Source organism: Anser cygnoides, chromosome 5 (assembly GCF_040182565.1).
Source record: "Anser cygnoides isolate HZ-2024a breed goose chromosome 5, Taihu_goose_T2T_genome, whole genome shotgun sequence".
Lineage (NCBI taxonomy): Eukaryota > Metazoa > Chordata > Aves > Anseriformes > Anatidae > Anser > Anser cygnoides.
This window is the reverse complement of record NC_089877.1, coordinates 30,840,690-30,859,094: the sequence shown is the minus strand read 5'-3', so window position 1 is coordinate 30,859,094 and position 18,405 is coordinate 30,840,690. Positions and strand designations below refer to the sequence as shown.

Below are 18,405 nucleotides of genomic sequence, written 5' to 3'. Positions count from 1 at the left end.
TTAACTATTACTTCATTAAAGTAGGGATCAGGCATGCCTAACAAGATGTGCATACTAGAGGACAACACAGAGCATATCACAGAAGTCATCCTGCACACCAAAACAAAAACATCAACCAGAGGATCCCCAGGCCCCAGCTGGGCTGTGCAGTCTGCTTTTATCTGATGTAGCTCAAGAGCACTGCAATGCTCACCTCTGCTCTTCCTTCAAACATGAATCTGCGTGACTAGTGAAATAATTTTCCAAACAGAAACTGATACAACATCCATCTGAACCAGAAAAGAGCCTGAAAGACCGGAGCTGAGGTCAGGACTCCACCGTCCCCACCAGTGTCCTGGTACCGCACACTGCCCCGCTGACCACCTCAGCAAAACAAGGCTCTGCAAGCACGTTCCCTTCCCAAAACAGATGTTCAGGAGGAGCTATGTGCTAGTGAAAGGTGGACTGGGGATCCTTGCGTAGGGAGCGACACCACAGTCAGCAGTGCCCGAGTAAAGGGTCCGGTGCCTCTCCAGGTACCACGGCGCTGCTCCCTGAGTGGAGGAGCAGCCAAGGGGGTCTGCCTCTGGTCAGTGAAGTCCAGTTCCCAAAGCACATAAAAATCCTTCCAATGACAGCTTCGGAAATCAAATTGTAACTCAAGTAAGTTACTCTGAAAATACTTTCCCAGTGGAAGATCATCCCCAGACTTTCTGCCCCTCCTTACAAGTGCTGAGCTCTGCAGTACTATCAACAATATTCACTCTGTTGCTGTTTTTAAGTAACAAAGTATAAACACTTCCAGCAACCTCACTTAAACTTCAATATTATTATTTTTTGGCCAAACAACTTCCTCTTTGTTTATGAGAAAGCAGTTTTATTTATACAGGGAAAATTCATAGGTTCCCAAGGACCCCATTCCTCTGCCCTTTGTACCAGCTCACACCTGGCACGCACATACCAGCATGTCTGCTTCCAGTGAAAAACGTGCCTCAAAACATCCTGTGGGGATACCTACATTTCTATACAGCACCAGGGCAGGGAGCAAGCTCTGTGCTCCTGACCACTCGCACTGCCTGGCTGCTAGCTTGCTCCCAGGCTCCCTTCTGGAGAGCTCCAAACCAGTACGTGTGCAGGCATCGCCCTGGGAACACAGGTCTCTCCTATCACCGCTTGCACACAACAGTCAGTGGGGGTGATCCTACACAAGGTTAGCCTCTCAACTTCTTACTCATTCCTCCACCAGTTTCCCAATAAATTTTGCAACTTCACAGACCCTGATACCACATCCTGTCCTATGATGCATAACCTTATCCCCGTGGGCTGCAAAACAATCTCACATTTTTTAAAGCATTCATTGTAAAAACAACAAAAACACAAACCCCCCACCATTACATCTTCAAGACACAGAAGAGATACCATCTGGTGGCCAGAAGAGACTCCTGAGCCAAGGATATGTACTGCGGGCACAGCCATCCATCTCATTTGGACAGAACTAGCCTTCAGACACGAGGCAAGCCAAGCCACTTGGCTTCCTGCATATAGACAGGCTACCATTTTAAACTCAGCCCACTGCATAATTTAATGCGAGCAGCTGTTTTCTGTACGTACTTGTCACCACTCGCTTGCTTTTCCCAGTTACCTTTGCCCTTTAATAAAATGACTACACGCTCAAGGTGCCACGTTAGCCACAGGTGGCCCGTCTCAGTTACCTGTCAGAAGATCACACGGCTTCTCAACAGACAGCAGGAGATGATTATTTTCCTCACTTTTCCCCAGGCAGCCGTGCCCCATTTGGATACTCTGCCTACATATTTCTATACCTGCAGGTATTTGTAGATATTAGGAAAAATGAAAAACATTGTCTACAACTGGATATTACAGCCAGTAAACCCAGGGGCAGAAGCCAAGACAAAGGAACTTGCTCAGCATCTGACACTGACTAGGTCCCAAATTCCCTGATGGACTAGAACTTTTTTTTTTTTTTTTAAAAAAAAAAGGAGAAATAAACCCTACCTGTTTTCCGGTCTGTCCACCGAAGATGTGCTGGAAGCGTTGCTGACTTAAAGGGAAGATGTTTCCCACTTTCAGAGCTTTCTTTTATTTGACAGAGAGATAAGCAAGGAGAGCAAGACAACTGAAAGAAAAGGTGCGATGTGGATGGATGGGTGGTGGGGAATATCGACACAGGAATCGCTTGTTAACAAGGCAAACGTTCCCCTTTATGAAATCAATTGTTAAAATTGGCTCTCGTGTACCAAATTTATTTTTGATTTAATGGACCAGGATGATGCTATACCAAGGAAGAAATTGGCTCCAATACACCCATCCTCTTTCCAGAGCATTCAGAACAAAATGGAGTGCCCACCTATCATCATTCCACCTTCCAATAATAAAAAAAATACTGCTGCGAGCACAAGGGCTCTTGGAAAAGCTCTGAGCCAACATGCTGTTACCAAGGATAGTTGCAGAGAATGTAACAGCAAATATATGCTGAATATTTAACTGAAATAAAGCATCAGCAGTATGTGAGTTTAGAAATGCAAAGAGAGAGGCATAGCCCAACTTTGAACTTCATCTGAATTGGTGATCCCAAGCAACTGCAGTATTTATACAGTGCTATCAGCCTGCAAGGAGCAGCTGCAAAGGAAAGAGCTGAAGCTGTATTTTGTTGTTTCGCAACAATGCCAGCTTTTTGGCCAAAATCGTTCACTGTGGAAAACAAGATGACTGACTACACTGATAATATAATGCTTGAGGGTAGACTTCTAATCCCTCTTCCGATATAAATCCCTTTTTGAAAAAACATCATCTTTGGATCAGTCAAGGTGTACTAAGAGCATCCTGCCCACGAAGTTTGTCCATCAAATATACTGTCTCTTGAAGTGCCTTGTACTTCATGCACCACGGAAAAAATTAATTGCAAATGCAGTAAACTACTTCTGGGGGATGGACTGCATTTTCTAGTTTCCACTATATCCAGTAAGTTGAAAAGAGCTGAAGAAGATTGATTAAAAAGAAAAACTGAATGAGAAGAAGTGCAAGCTAATGGATACTCAAACATGGGCTGACAAGAAAATCAAAATATTAAAATAAGAAAATATACACCCCAGTACCTGTTAGATTCCCACTTCAGAATCACTCCACATAAGCTCCCTGTGCCAAATGCAGTTTGGTAAAATAAAACTCCCTTCAGGTAGTCTAATGCAAGTTGATATAACAACCAATTCACTCCTGCATTGATCGGTGACTGTGGAATCTCATTTAAAACATCCCAAAGTGCTGAGAGTTCTTGCTGGATGTTCATTCTCAAGAGGATGGAAAATTGCAAGTGCCCTGCATAAAATTAAATGGGAAATTTGCTACCCAAAGGCACAGGTGCTTTTGAAGATGTGGCACTATGCAACAGCCCTGGTTGCATTCCATGTACTTCAAGGACATTATGCAATATACTATGATTTCACTGCCCAGCTGTTTATCTCAGAAACGTATACCCTTTACAGATGCAAATGAAGTCCAAATCATTTCTGTAATTACAATGTAAAAAGCATCTGAGGCACTCCTGACTTAGCTAGCTCAAGTTCACGCACCCACACAGTTCAGCACAGTCTAAAAATCCCACTGCAGTGGTTCCTCTATCCTGAACTCCACAATGCCCTAACTCAACTACTGCAAATAGCAATATATGCCACGTGCATTATGAAAACTGCTACGCTTTACTACACTGCTGTTACACTATAATGCTCATATGAAGACAGCTCCTTTAACTGACCTAATAAGTGTCCATGCCAGACTGCAGTTACACTAGTGAAGGCATGATCTAGAACTAGTTGCTCATCTGTGACAGAGGCAAATATTATTTTCATTTACAAAATGATAAACTAAATCACAATGAAATTAAGTGACTTCCCCACATTCACATAACGGATGGCAGAGCAATAAATTGAACATATAAACCCTGGCTTTCAAGCCATTAGTTTTCATTTGCTCAGCGCACACATCCCCATAGCACAGTAAGTCTGTATTAATCAATCCGAGGAGCTTTTAACTACCCTGTGAATCTTTCACCACTGCTGCCAGGTTCTATAAGTACAGTGAAAAAGATGACATAGCATTCCTCTTCACCGGGATGACATTTGTGACTCTCTTGAATTGAAGATTCCTGGCAAAAATAAAATAAAATTTAAAAAAATGCACTAACTCCTCTTCACTGCCAAGCTATTTCATGGCCCCCACCACCTCCAGGCAGGCTGGGTGCAGTACCTGTGCCACCTTCTGCTGCTCTTGGGTCAAGGAACAGAGAGCTGATTCCAGCATGACAATGCAGAGCTCCTGGGACACCAAAATGCCAGAACTCTATTGCTCGCTGAAATTTTAATCTATGTCTCCCTCCACAATCTTTGCCATCAACTACAGCAAAGTTAAAAAAAACAGTAAGAGATGTGATGTGACACAAGTGGGTAGCAGCAGTCTCTCTTGACTCTACAATCTTTCTAGAGCTTGACAACCACCGAGGAAAATACAAATTAGCTCCTCTTTCTTGCTCCTCTCTTCATAAAGCACAACAGCAGAAATCAGCTCATTCCCCAGCCACCGCACTATGCTATCACTCCAGCTACAAACAGTACGTAAAATTATGGAAAGTCTTTTGGTAAAATGTATATGGACTAAGAAAACATTGCAGATTCACTAATATTAACAGCATCCTTAAAAAACTTAAAAAGTCACTATATCATTAAAAGAAAAGGGTAACCCAGCCCCATTAGCCTCCACAATACATCTATTTTTATCTTTTCAAGTGTATAAAGATATGCCAAATTTTTCAAATTACTTCAGACTGTGTGCCTTCTAGCCACATCAAATCTCCTATAAAACACCACCGCAAGGGCACAACTCGAGCGGTGCTCTGACATTACACAGGGTCACTACACAGGAAGTTAAGAGATTGAGTAAAGGCAGAAATTTGCAGAAAAAATTCTTAGAGGTGTAGGAACATAGCAATTTAGTTCAGAATATGAAGAAAGACGTTCAACTACATGTACGTGCTCAAAGATGTAAAGAGGGAATTTTCTAGCCTGAGGAATCAGGCGTGTAACTCCACAGGAACCAAGCGACTGACTTGTCCAGATGCTTCTGAAAACCTCCAAAGGTGTCCATCACCACCAACGAGCATCTGAAACATGCTTGGCCAGCACAGCTCTTCTCCTGGTCAGCTTTTCTCTAACATGCAGACAGCAGCAAGTGTTCAGGGTTCAAAGTACTACTACATCTTCAGCAGTAACACAGGGCCCCGATGCCCAGCTTACATCTCATTTGATACTTTAGATGGCAGAGCACTGCTTCATGCCACACTGGTGGCAGCAGTTCAATGACTGACACAAATAAACACCTCCCCAAATTACCAGCATAATAATCCTATTGCACCCGAGTTTCCTTTGTAATTACAATAGCATGGTATGAATTCTTACATTAATGCAATCGTGAACAAGCTGAGAAAAGTCCCACGAGGAACCAGGAGCACATCAGCTCTGAAAACTAGATGGAATACTCATCCTCTGAAACACTCTGGAGCTGCTCAGTGCCATGGACCTGTTTGCTCATACAATCTGCCCTCTACAGAGCCTAGATGTGTTTGCAGAAATGCTTCTTAAGTGCCAGGCACCCAGCACACAGAATGCACTAGCTGCTCTGAAGGGCAGAAGTGCTCACCCTCCTGCCGCTGCTTTATAGCTGCATGGTTTGATTTAGAAATCAAAGGTACTTCAAGCCAGAGCCTCTGGGTTACCTATCCCTTCATTCTTGAAAAGCTGGAGGCTCACATTTTTATGAAGGAGAACAAGAAAATAATCACCCGGCAACACCCTTGTATTCCATCAGGAAGCATGAGCCATGGCACATTCAGAAGTTTCTCCACAGACTAACATACAGTGTTAAGAAGACACACTGCAGCTATTTTGCCCTCCTACTATTCCACATACAGCAGCTTCTTTTCTTCCCCTGCCATCTCTAGTTTGCTGCAGTCTGCTGGGACAGTGCTGCCCTCTCCTTCTCTCCCCTCCTTGGCTGCTCGAGGGGACAGTGACAGATCCTGGCGTTTCCAGCCCCTGTGCTCAGCTCTCCTCCCACGAGCATTAACCAAGGCAGAGTTACTCTCAGGAATGAACAGTGCTCTGCTCACCTGCAGCGTACCTGCGGGCTCCACCAGTTATGTGCCAGGCACCAGAGCACCTCGTCAGGGGTTAGCAAGGAGGTAATCACTGCTTGCAGAGGACATGCTTTTTCCTCTTACCCTCAGGTGTCATTTTGGTTAAAACAGACGTCTGCACTACCTGCATCACAGGAACCTTCAGAAAGAAACGAAGGCAGGCAGCAGCAACGGTGACTACACGCAGCTTCATACTATGCCTTTCCTTAGAAGGGACAGGTAGTAAAGAGAAACTAGAAAACTTAGTCAGACAGGTTGAACAGCAATCTTTAAACATCTTTTGCTTATAAACCTGTGTGACACGTAGCAAGTAACTATTTCTGATTACCACTACAATTTAAAAAGGAAAAAAAAATGCTATTTAAAAAGTCCACCACACTTGTAGCCAGTTAGGAAAGAAATTGGAATGCTTGCCTGACTGTTTTATTAGTCGGGTTGCTAGAAAAAAGAACAGCTCATCTAAAAATAAAGACGATACTGGCTGGGTCTAAACAGTTTCTTCAGCATCTCACATACACATTCAAGCAATAAGCACTATTATTTGTGCTTATAACCCCATGCCTCCAAGTCCACAACTACAATTCAACATCTGACCTCTCCTTTAAGCAGATTTACAAGGCAGTATAGTGGAAGTGTTCACAATCAGCTGGCGAGAAAGCATTATGAATCATAACTCCACAGCAAACAATTGCTAGCTCTTCTGAGCTGCAAGATTAGGACAAACCTGGCATTCAAAGAAAAAAAAAAGGCAAAGAAATAAATGGATGAAGGAAAATATGCACAGCCTTCTGCATCTATGTAAAACCAAATCAACCTCAGAGAATATTTAAGATGGTATCAAACGCCTTCCATCCCCAAAGCTCTGAACTACAGTTAACCTCTTCTGCTATTTCTTCAGCGAGCAACTACAAATAACACCATGCCTTTACCAAGCGCTTTTCACACTCGCAGCTCTCCAAGCACTTCCCACAGAAGCACACAAACACAACCCAAGTGTAGCTTTCCCCGGGGTGGGAAGCCACCGATACACAGGGCGGGATGCCAGCGAGAAGGTGAGTTTTAGCAGTGTGCTTTCGTTTATCAGAGACGGATTTTTCCTCTTCTCCCATCCCTACGCGCTGGCACTTAGCAAAACAGAAACCAGCCGAGAGCCCCCGTAACCTTTCATTTCAGGGGAGCACTGGGAAGCGTCAGGCCAGCGTAACGGGGGCAGTGCAGCGGGCAGCCCCTCGCCCCGACTTACCAGGCCGTCCTGGCCCTGGTGAGGGCTGTGTCCGGCGGGGCGATCGGCGGGGCGAGCAGGCTGTGCGGTGGGGCGAGCAGCGGGGTCCGTCGAGCACCGCTTGGGTCGGTGCACGCCGCAGGAGCCGCCGCGCACCGTTATCTTTAGGAAAATCCGCGTTTTCCTCGGAGAAACACTTGAGGCTCGCCGCCGGTCCTGCGAGCTACTCCTGCGCGTCTGCCACCGCGGTTAATGCCCGCGGAGACGCTCCGGGTGCCGGGGGGACCCGCGGCTCTGCCTGCCGGGGGAGGGAGCCGTCACCGCCGGGCGCCGCGCTTCCAAGTTCCCCCGCGGGGCACCGGCCCCTTCCCCAGCCCTGCCGGGGCTCCCCCCTCTTCCCAGCGGGGCCCCAGCCCGCAAAGGGCCCGCCCGGCCCCGGGAGCAGCGCCCGAGCCCCCCGGGGGGCAGAGGGGGCTCGCCCCGCCGCGCTCCCCCGCCCGCGGCCCGCCCGCCACCTGCCCGCGCCCGGCCCCCATTACCCTGGCAACCGAGGCGCCCTCAGGGCCGGCGCGGGGCTCTCCCGCCTCGCCTCGCCGTGCCGCTCTCCTCAGCGCCCCTCAGGCCGCGGCGAGGAGGAGGAGGGCGAGGAGGAGGGAGCCAGCGGGCGCACCGCGCCTCCCGCCGGCAGCCCGAGCCCGGCGGGGCGGGACGGGGGCGGATCCGGCCCCAGCCCCGGTCCCGGTTCCCCCCCTCCGCCCCGCAGCAGGTCCCGGTACCTGGGGTCGGCTGAGGGCCTCGGGACCCTCCCGGAGAAACTCTGCGCCATCGGTCGTGCGGGGTCCCGCTTGCAGATGCCCAAACCCTCGGTGAAATTCAGTCACTGCCTCGTACGTGGTCCCTGCATTCCGGTCTTCAGCACGGTCTTTACTCCGGATTGCAAGCCTCTGTCTTCCTTTTCATTTATTTTTTTCTTGCTGTTTTCATCAGGTACACTTCATGGCCATGCGGAGTATGATTCTGCATTGTGCTTGTCCCGTGCTCTATTTATGTGTTTATTACTGCACGACCAAGCTGTTAGGTAAAATTCTTCCATGTGTAAGCAGGAAAGCCTTATCGGGCCGGGTCATGGTCTTTGAATGCTCACGATTTCCCTGCAGAAGCCCGGGACCACAAAGGGACCCTGCACACCATTATCACTCACAGCGCCTTAAACAAAATCACTCTGACTTGCACAGCTCTTTTAAGCAGATCTGTCACATGGGCAAAAGCCATTGCTGTTGGCTAGAATGAGTTTCCATACATTAATTAGCTGTGCAAAGTAGCTTGCACGCTTCTCACGGATATGCTCCACCAGCTTCTCCAGCAGATAGGATAAGATTTTTATTCCTTCCCTTTTCCTCCAGAAAGAACTCACCCCGAAACGACACTAATGTCTGTGAAAACCCCACGGACAGATGCTGGGAAGCACTGCTCCCAGGCCCTTCACAGCAGCAGTGTGTGCCAGCCTCAGCCCCAAGAGCTTCTGAGTTTCCAAGGTTTAGTTTCCACAAGTCGGACTGATTTTTTCAGTATAATATGGTAAGGCTGTCAGCTCCACAGAGGAAACACAACTTTACCAACGTATCTACTCTGTCTTAAAAGCCCCTGCATAGCGTTCATGTTTCTCCCCTTTCCTAAGATCCTGAAGAGTTACTTCATTTGGGTGTTATCAAAACGAGGCTTACATGCAATGAGCCTGCTGATTGGCACCAAAAGCAGGGATGTCCCAGTATGTTGTGGCTGTGGCGTGCCTCGGACACTGCCTCTCTGGAAATGATTGGTACCTGGAACAGTTGCAATTGTTCAAGTGAGAAATTCTGAAGAAAAAAAAAAAAGTCCAAACGACAACTTTTATAAAGTTATCCATCTTCTGCTGATGACTGCAGCAGTAGAAAGGTTCCCACACACCTGGGTATCCCTAAAGATCTCTCATACAGACTGCTGTAAAAGGGTCGTTTTATCCCGGCTTTGGAAGGTGCAAGTTTCCAGCACTGCGTGCAGTGCCTGTGACACCAGAGCGATACCCGCTGGTGCTCACAAGACCGGTGCCAGCTGTCCTGCTCACTGTCGTGCCTGCGGTGCTCCGAGGCTGGGTCAGTGCTTTCCCTTCACAGGGCTGTTGATCCAATAACTACCCTGTGGCACGTCCTTCAAAAAGATTCAATAAGCATTAATTACAAGAAAAAAAATGGAGCTGCTGGCTCGGGTGTAGGTGCCGAGACTTGCCTAAGCTGGGGCTTTTCCCCATGGACGCAGTGAGGTGGTGTAAGTGCCCCTCTGTAGCCGAGTGCATGAAAAAGGCAAAGAGGTTTTCAGAGTTGCTCCAGGTAGGTTCTATTTTTCATAAAATGTTTAATTTAACAGTGACCTAGTTTTGCAACAGCTTTCAGTGCCTTGGCTTTTCTTATCTCCTGTGTCTTAGCCTACATCATTAGAACAACAGAGCAATAGGTTTTACAGACATTCCTACAGCAAACTAAATAAGACCTTAGCTAATGCATTAATTCTTCTTCTCTCCTGTTTTGTTTCTTAGAGCTGCTATAGCATGATTTCTTTGTAGTTTTAAGGAGGTTTTAGCATATCTTTTATGTTACATACTGTAGATTTTTTTAAAGCGTCAGTTCAAAGCCCTTTGCTTATTTCATGGTACAGTTTCAAGTATCAGACAGTAGCAGCAGTCTTGAATTCATCAGCTTTTTACAGAAAAATCCTTTGTTTTGTAAACTTTCAATTAACCTTATCAAACTGGTGGCTAGATTGACTAGCAAGTTGGAAGGTTTACAAGCAGTACAGACTCATCCTAGCATTCAGTAGGAGCAAGTTATGGGGTACTGTTAATTTTGCCCACCTTACTTCCCCTATGTGGAGTTTCAGAAGGAGAAAACCATTCTGCATCTTGTCATTGTAACCAGTAAGCTGCAGGTCAAGTGATGTTCACTTTTCTTCTGCTTTGCATTACTTACAATAGGTATTCTCAGCTACAGTTTCATGGTACTCATCTGCAGTTCTTAGCTTGTCTTTACAGAGTGAGACTTCAAAAACTTCTAATGCTTTATTCTGTGCACTAAGTTCTGTACGGATTCAGCAGAAAAAAGCAGCAGTTAGAAAAATGGTTGATTTCAGCCATTCCACCCCAAACCAACTTAGGTCTGCAGAAAGCTGGCTCCTCCTTCCACCTCCATCAGAAGGACTCTCGGGAACTTTTATCAGCAGACAGTCAAGTACTTGGGCCTTGCTCCACTGAGTCCTTCCTGTGCATACCCTTCCCTAGAGGGAAAGCCGGTGTAGGAGATGCTGCCCCAACTGCTATGCTTCTACAAGTGCAGATGCTTTCTCTCCAGGGAGAACTCTCCCACAGGGATCTCTGCCCACAAGAGGTTTGCTTTGATCCACGTTAACACGTTTTGCAGAAATTGAACTTGTCAGGCTGAAGAAGGCAGGTAGCATATACTGACAGTTTCTGAGCCATGAGTTAAACAGAATGAGCCAAACGTATACCTCTATATCTACGAGGATCATGCGAGCTATAAGAAAAAAACCCAACATAATAGGAAACATTCAGAGCCCCGCAGTGCCAGCATGCACCACCCTTTTTGAGCTCCACTGAATTTCTATCTTTGTGCAACAGGATTGCAGCTGTATTTGCAAATGAAATTTTGGGTGATCTTTGACAAACTTCTAAACTGCATTGACCTGTCATCATTAGGAAAAGGAACCAAGAAAAGCCAACCAGTGGTGAATTTCAGGCATGGGAGAACTTGTCCCTTTGGTCTGGAGAAATCACCAAACCAAAAATCCTGAGAAGAAATTCTTTGTATAAAGCTAAAAATATCAGAACGCCATTAGTAGTAGCCCCTCTGTTCATTTTTATCAATAAAGAACATTGTGGAAAAGAAATATGCAGTCTTTGCAAATACACCTGGGACAGTTTGGAAGACCTGATTTGCTGGATGTTTTAAACAGAGGTTTGTGTAAGAAGCTTTGTCTCATGCTGTCTGGGGACAGTTTGGGGACTGGAATCCCAAAATGGACCAAGAGCAATGCAGCTAATCAGAAGGGAAACGATACCATTTCCTGAACACTCTAGTCCTTGCTCAAGCATAACAGAGACGTGCTTTTCTCTCCTGCCTATAAAATCACACATCTGAACAAATCAGAGCACAGAGCTGAGTGAGATCAGCAGTCTCCTGCCTTCCTGTGCTAACAGCATGTCTTTAGAGGGGATTTATTTATTTATCTTTAACAGCAAGGACTCTGCTAAGATCTCTCCACCACTTTTTTCTAATCACCAGGAGATCGGTTCCTTGATGGCTATCAATGCCTCTTCTTTTCTGTCCTTCAGTCAGGATCCTGCCCAGACTCCATCAATCTCATCAGAACTTGCCAAGTTTTCCAGGACTGGGTAGATTATCCACTTTTGCCACATTCAATGTCAAAGTATTATGAAAGCTCACTGTACTAAATGGCAGGAATGAGTGAATTCCCATTGAATTCAGGCTCTATCCAGTCAGTCTGTTCCTACCGGCCTGGAAAAGGTGCATAAGGAATACTCGCCTTGAGTAGATTACAAAATCCTTGGCTATTTTCTTCTGCAACACTGCAGAAGATTCCTGTGGACTTTTTCTGTTTGAAATAGGTTTTATCATGATTAATTACATAAGCTGTGATGGGAGCTAGTGTGCAGTGGGAATGAGGAGCCTGAAGTGTGGAGGAAGGCATGAAATGTGTTTATAAAAACCTTGAAACTAGCAAGATGCAGTATGTGCCTTCCATAGCCCTGATCATGCTGTTTGTATGCTATAACCCTCTCACCACTGTTTATCTGCATCTTATTAAACTGTACATTTGTCACAGCAGAAACAATATAATCTCCTGCTTTTGAAAAGCATTTAACATATGGAAGAAATTGCCAACACCACCATAAAACATTTCTTTTCTGTGCTTGGATGATTTATAGTACCCACTAACACAGCCCCAGCATCAAAATGCATGTCCGTGTATGTCTGTATCTATCTACATATGTTCACCTTGTGTACACGCACATATTTCTACATAAAAAAATCTATCCTCTAGTAGTTATAAAAACTTTACAGGCTGTTGATGGTTTATCTAAACAATATGGTGCCATTTCTCCCCCTTTGGCTAATTTATGTAACTGAACACCACAGTGAGTTTTTTGGTTTGGGCAGTGGAGTTTAACACTTAATATTTGCTTTTGGTGTATATTTTCTTACTTTGTTTCTGCTTACTTGTTTTTCTGTTAACAACAGTAAAGTCTGAGCAGTCAAAGATTTCTACAATTTGAATCAGAATAGTACCTAAAAATCACTTTCAAGCTCGAGTGAATATTAATGGATGATTTTTCAATTATTGCTGAGAAAGTACCACACATGGGAGAAGATATGTTTTACCTTTAGCTTTGCAAATCCCTCTTACCTTCAAAGCCAGGCATCCAGATGTCTCGAGCAGTTGTACAAATCGCAGCAGTGTGAAATATGAGATGGATCCTGGGCTCAGGTCTCATCTTCCACCTCTGCAGCCAGAAGAGCTTCACCAGGAACTCTTGATGACACACGCCTTAATTCGATAAGCCTGCTAACCTATGATAATAAAGAGACCGATAGAGCCCATTTAAATTAGAAACATTTCAAACTTCTCTGCTCTGTTAAACAACGTGAGAATAACATACTTGTGGAAAGCTTAATAAATAATATATAAGACCTATTTTACAAAAACATGGGTTTTATTTTTTTCTCTCATCCAAGAAACTGCTTCAAATCTGCATCACTGTTATCAACACAACTCTTTATTACACTTAATTATCAGGATCTCAAAGGGCATTATAAACACTGATGAAACAGTAAGCCCTCACTTGCAGGTAAATAACTACAGTGGGCATGGTTAAAATTCTGCCATTAGTTGAAGGTCTGTTTTGTTTTGATGTACTGCACCCTGTATTCAGATTGTTGATATTCTTATCAAACTACAGCTGCTTGGGCTGAAATGTTTCATTTTATGGATCAGCACAAGGCTGGCTTCTAATTTTTCATCTTTTCTTTTTTTAAAGTTTCAGCAAAAATCGTTTAACTCCCTCCAGTGAGATCTGGAGGAAAAAAAAAAAAACCAAAAACTTTTTCCCATGTTAAATATATTCTTGTAACTGAATATTCCCATGTTTTGAGGCTACCATTAAAAATGTATCAGGGAGATGGGCCTGGGTGACAAGGATGTGTCGTTCTGTGAAAATCTGCTCAAATTTTGACAAGTTACAAATTCTGAAATTTTCAACTTGCTCTTGCTTACGTTCTTAGCAACTGAAGGCTAAATTCCCCAGAAGCTGACTGCAGTGATGCATATTCAGATTAGTATAGTTAATTTTAACTAAACATGTAAATTACTCAGTGGGTTATTTTTGTTGATTTTTTCTTTCTTTCTTTCTGCTTCTTATCAAATTGTAGCACAGAAGGGGACTGAAAATTCCTTAGTCTGTCCCACTGCCTAAGGTAGGATCAGCTGTGCCTGAGTTACTACTGACAAGTCCTTGAAGACATTCAGTGCCGGAGATGCCGAAGACACTCCAGGAAATTTATTCCTGTATTTATGGAAATGTTATCTGTGTTCATCCTGATATTGAAGATGAATCTCTGTTGTTACAATTGGAACCCATTATTTCTTTCATCATGGATATAGACAGCAGATTATCCCTGTTCTCTTTGGAACAAACTTCCACTTTTTTTTTTTTTTAAAGACTTCTGCCCATTTTTCAGCATCAGGTTAGACAGCATCAGTTCTTTTTCCTTACAGTTTATGTTTTTTTCATGCCTCCCGATTCTGATTAGCCCATCCTGCAGAATCTGCACTTGCACGGGCAGCGCAGGATGGTGTTCCTTTCTTTTGCACTAGCCCAGCATTATTGACTCCTGTTCTATTTGTGGTCTACAATGCCTGCTAAATCTTTAACCACAGGATTGCTTTGAAGATGGTTCTTTGCTGTCCTGCATTTCTATAGTTCCTCATTACTGTCTGAAGGTAGCTCTTCTTATATTGAATGCTTCCCACATTTTCCAGATCATATCTGCAATTTATCACGATCACTGAATTTTGATCCTGGCTTCTAACATACTTGCAGTCTCTTGCTGCTTGAAATTATCTGCAAATTTAATAACAATTCTCTGTGTGTCATCATCCAGCTCATTAATGAATTTAATGAATACTGCCAGACCAAGAGCAATCCTCTGTGGAACTTATGCAACTCATCCTTACATTTTGACAATGAAATATCTGTTTGAGTAAGGTCTGTTAACGCAACACAGCACCAGGATTTTGGTATGGACATGTACAAGTTCACTAGCTTCTGCAAGCTCGTTGTTTAAAGCTCTTTCTTTCTGTTTTCTTGTTGTTGTCGTTTGCCAGGAAATTCTTTTACTAAAATATTGATGGGACTCAGACTTCAAAAGAGACTGAGCAGAAGTGATGCAAATTCTATATTTCATAGAAATATTTAATTGTGGGAAATGTCTTGAGGTGCACTTTTATTAGCATTCCCAAGAGGCAGTCACTCTTATGATACTGCCTGTCTTACTTTTTCCTTCCTTCTTAAAAGGCTTCTCAGATTTTTGCTCAGCAGCTAATGGTAATAGCACTGAGGAAAGCATAAATACTGAAACACGGAGAAAGTCCTTAACACCCCAAAGGACCACCTCAGTCTCAGTAAAATTTTTACTTTTGCGGTGGCTTAGAGAACTTATGCTAGAGTTTTTTCTTCCTTTGAACCCCATATTGTGCAAAGCAATAGTACCCTCCATGACAGTTAGAACATATTTAGAAAAGGCCCACAGATCAGCTCATGTGGCTGTGAGCTATAATCTACCCACACATGCTACAAAAACAGAGCTCTTTTTGATCTGCTATAATCAGGTGGTCCTCCTCGTCCTTTCAGAACACAAAGAAAATTTTCTCTTTCTGAGATGCTTAACTATTCACTTTTTCAAATAATCAGGAAAAAACAAAAGTAATTACGGTGTCTTTTCCTTTCTAATGCACTAAGTCTTTCTTGCTTCTGCCTGTCTGATACATGGACTTTCCAAACTGAGTAGCTTTAAATGTATTTCAGAGCAACTAACTTTGGAGAGCTAGCCTAGATGGGAACTCATAAGTCACCTTGAAATGACAGCCACATTTCTGTTCATTACTAGATTTCATACTTTTGTTTTGCTTCACAGCTCCCAAAGCTCTCCAGGAAGATGAAACTGTTACCATCTGTGCCCACATCTGCAAGGAGCTGCATGTTCACCTGCTGCAGTCCCCACGGACGTGGCCTCCAGGACAACCAGACCGGCCCACCAGTCCTCTGGGGCTGAAGCACCATTTCAGGATCCAATGGATCTAACAGGTACCTGCTACCAAAACACTCTCTCCTCACTCGGGTCCTGGACACACACTCCCTGCATGTCCCTCAGCTGGATCTAGTGGCCATGTGGCCACAAAAGAGGACAGTTTGGCAGGTCTGATGGAAAACAAAGCCAACAAATGAAGACTACTCTGCAGTTAGAAGAGGGGAGCAGGACTGCATGTTTCAAAGGCTACTTGATTTTAGCTCATTTTAGAAGCAATGCAATGCGTTACCTCTGCCTGCTCTCTGCGTATTTATCTCCTTCCTACCTTCTAGCCTCCACACATAAGCCCCTGCCCACATGTTTCTAGAAGTCTGTTTTTAATTATTTAAAGCAGTTTTTGTTTTTAACCAACCGCTTTTAATCCTGCACTTGATGACAGCCTTGGCTCTTCCCTAGCAGTCATCTTTTTAAAAGCAGCTGCACTCGTTTGGTCTTTGCTACACCAGTTTGTATGTTAATCTTTCCGTCAATTTCACAGTAATTTAGATTATCAGATATTAATTCCCAACAAAGCTAAAAATACTCTGCTCGTTCTCCTTGAAGGACAGCTTTGTCTGATGGGGATGGTACGCTGACCCAGGTAGCAGGAATGCTCTCCTACACTACATGGCCATTTCACCTTATGAGCTCTGACAGGCAAGTGGTTAGGTCCTCCTCTAAGACAACATCCCAGACTTCCTTTGTAGTCACTGTGGTGCCATTAATTCACCTATTTTAGATACAGATTTGATGGTGGAATGTATTGCTCTCTGCAGATGACACCTTCTCTTCCTCTTCTTGGGGAGACCCGGGACAACCAGCTCAGACCAGCTGCTGAAGGGTGGATGCTGGGAGAAGAGGCTCAGCTAAGAGACTTCAATCAGCAGGGATTTGTTTCTGCACAAACCATTAACCTTCGGGATTGTTTCCTAAACCTGAGGAGGAGCTAAGAGAAAAAGACCAGTCTGGACCACAGCACATTTAATTCTTGGGGCTTAATGCTTCTTTTTCACAATTAATGACCTATCCTGTTACACATTTTTACAGGAATGTTGCAAAAAACAAAGGCAAACACAAAAGAAAAATGCAAAAATAACCTAATATTGCAACGTCCTTACACATGTCATGTGTGAGGTCTCAGAAAATCCAAGGGTCCCAGCTTTGCTGCCACCATTAAAATGAGATCCTGAGACCAGCAGTTCAATGCATAACAGTTTTCATACACAACAATGCAAACTACTATTCCAGGAAAAAATAGCACCAGCTTCAAAGATACTTTTTACACATAACTTTGGCTGTAGGGATAGCAGGCTTAATCCAGCGGTAATGTCAAACAATTTTTCTCTGTGACTGACCCAGCATATCAACAATTTCAGTGCCTGTACACTGCATTGCTGGCCACAACAGCTGGACTGCCAAGAAAAATCCTGAAAAGGAAACTGATAAAATCAAAGAAAAAATGAAAGATGAAAACAGAAGTAACACCAATCAAAGACCCCATTTTATCTTCCTGTCCCCTTCATTTGCTGCCTTAGGACATCCTACCATGGTCAGGATATAATCCTAATTTTCCCCTGATTGTGTTAAAGCTGATTTTGCCCAGTACACGGCTACAAGGCTGGATATGCACCTGTGTGCTACCAAAGTTTCCTATAGAGGTATTCAAGCTTTAGTGTAAGAAGAAAACTTTGGCAAAAGTTGAACAGACTGCCTTTGCATGGGGTTTCAAAGAGCTGGAAATTATCTGTTTTCAACATAGCAGCTAGACACATCTCCACACTATAAGCATTTTGGTCTTAGGCAGATTAAGGTTCTCAGGGAAAAAATACCATCTAGAGCTACAGAGGCCATGGGAACGTTCTGCAGCCTTAAACTGCCCACTGTCAATGCCACAACTTTATTTACACAGAGAACACTTCCACAGCAGCTGCTGAAAAATACCCAGAACCAGCAAAAAAGAACGGAGAGCAAAATCTTTTCAGAACTGTTGTGCCATCTGGTCCTCACCATGCATGTAAATACTGTCCTTTTGTAAAAAGTCCCCAGCACATCACAGGTTTTACTCAGGCTCTTCACAATGTTCTTCCTTCAGTGCTTTTGCCTTAAATTTGAGCGGGTACGGCAGATTCAGAGAATATACATATGCTGGCTATCATCTCCTTGCTTTTTGCCCAACTTCATTATTAAGAAGAAAATTGCAACATCCCCACTTTAAGAAATGTATTTCCCTGCTTAAACCTGTGCTTTCACAGGCCTGGAACATTGCATGGAGGCTGCTGTTTGCTGCAATTAACAGTCTCAGGAAATTAAAGACCACGACTAAAGCTGTGCTCCAGCAGGATTCTGACTTTTCATTTTCCCTTTATTTGGGAAGCAAATGCAATGCCATTTGCAATATTTTTTTTCTACCTTTTATTTTTGAAAAACAGGTAGTTCTGTACTGTGCTTGATTAATTTTCTTAGTTGAAACTCAAGTCTCCAGGGCAGCATTCATTCATTTATTTTCTACCAGCATGATAACGCCTGTTTTCCTCAGATGTTATTCTGTCCGTGTGTCCCCTCTCCACTACTCCCCACCACCACGG

The 18,405-nt window shown here is 44.0% G+C and overlaps 1 protein-coding gene across 1 annotated transcript in view; it reads right to left on the bottom strand.

Moving 5' to 3' along the window:
• RGS6 (regulator of G protein signaling 6) overlaps positions 1 to 8,088 on the bottom strand; it is a 265,022-nt gene extending 256,934 nt beyond the window's left edge. Inside the window, exon 1 of the mRNA XM_048064873.2 lies at positions 7,946 to 8,088. The gene's annotated coding sequence lies outside the window, so the exon portion shown is untranslated. The remainder of the gene's footprint in view (positions 1 to 7,945) is intronic.
• Between the last annotated feature and the right edge of the window lie 10,317 nt (positions 8,089 to 18,405).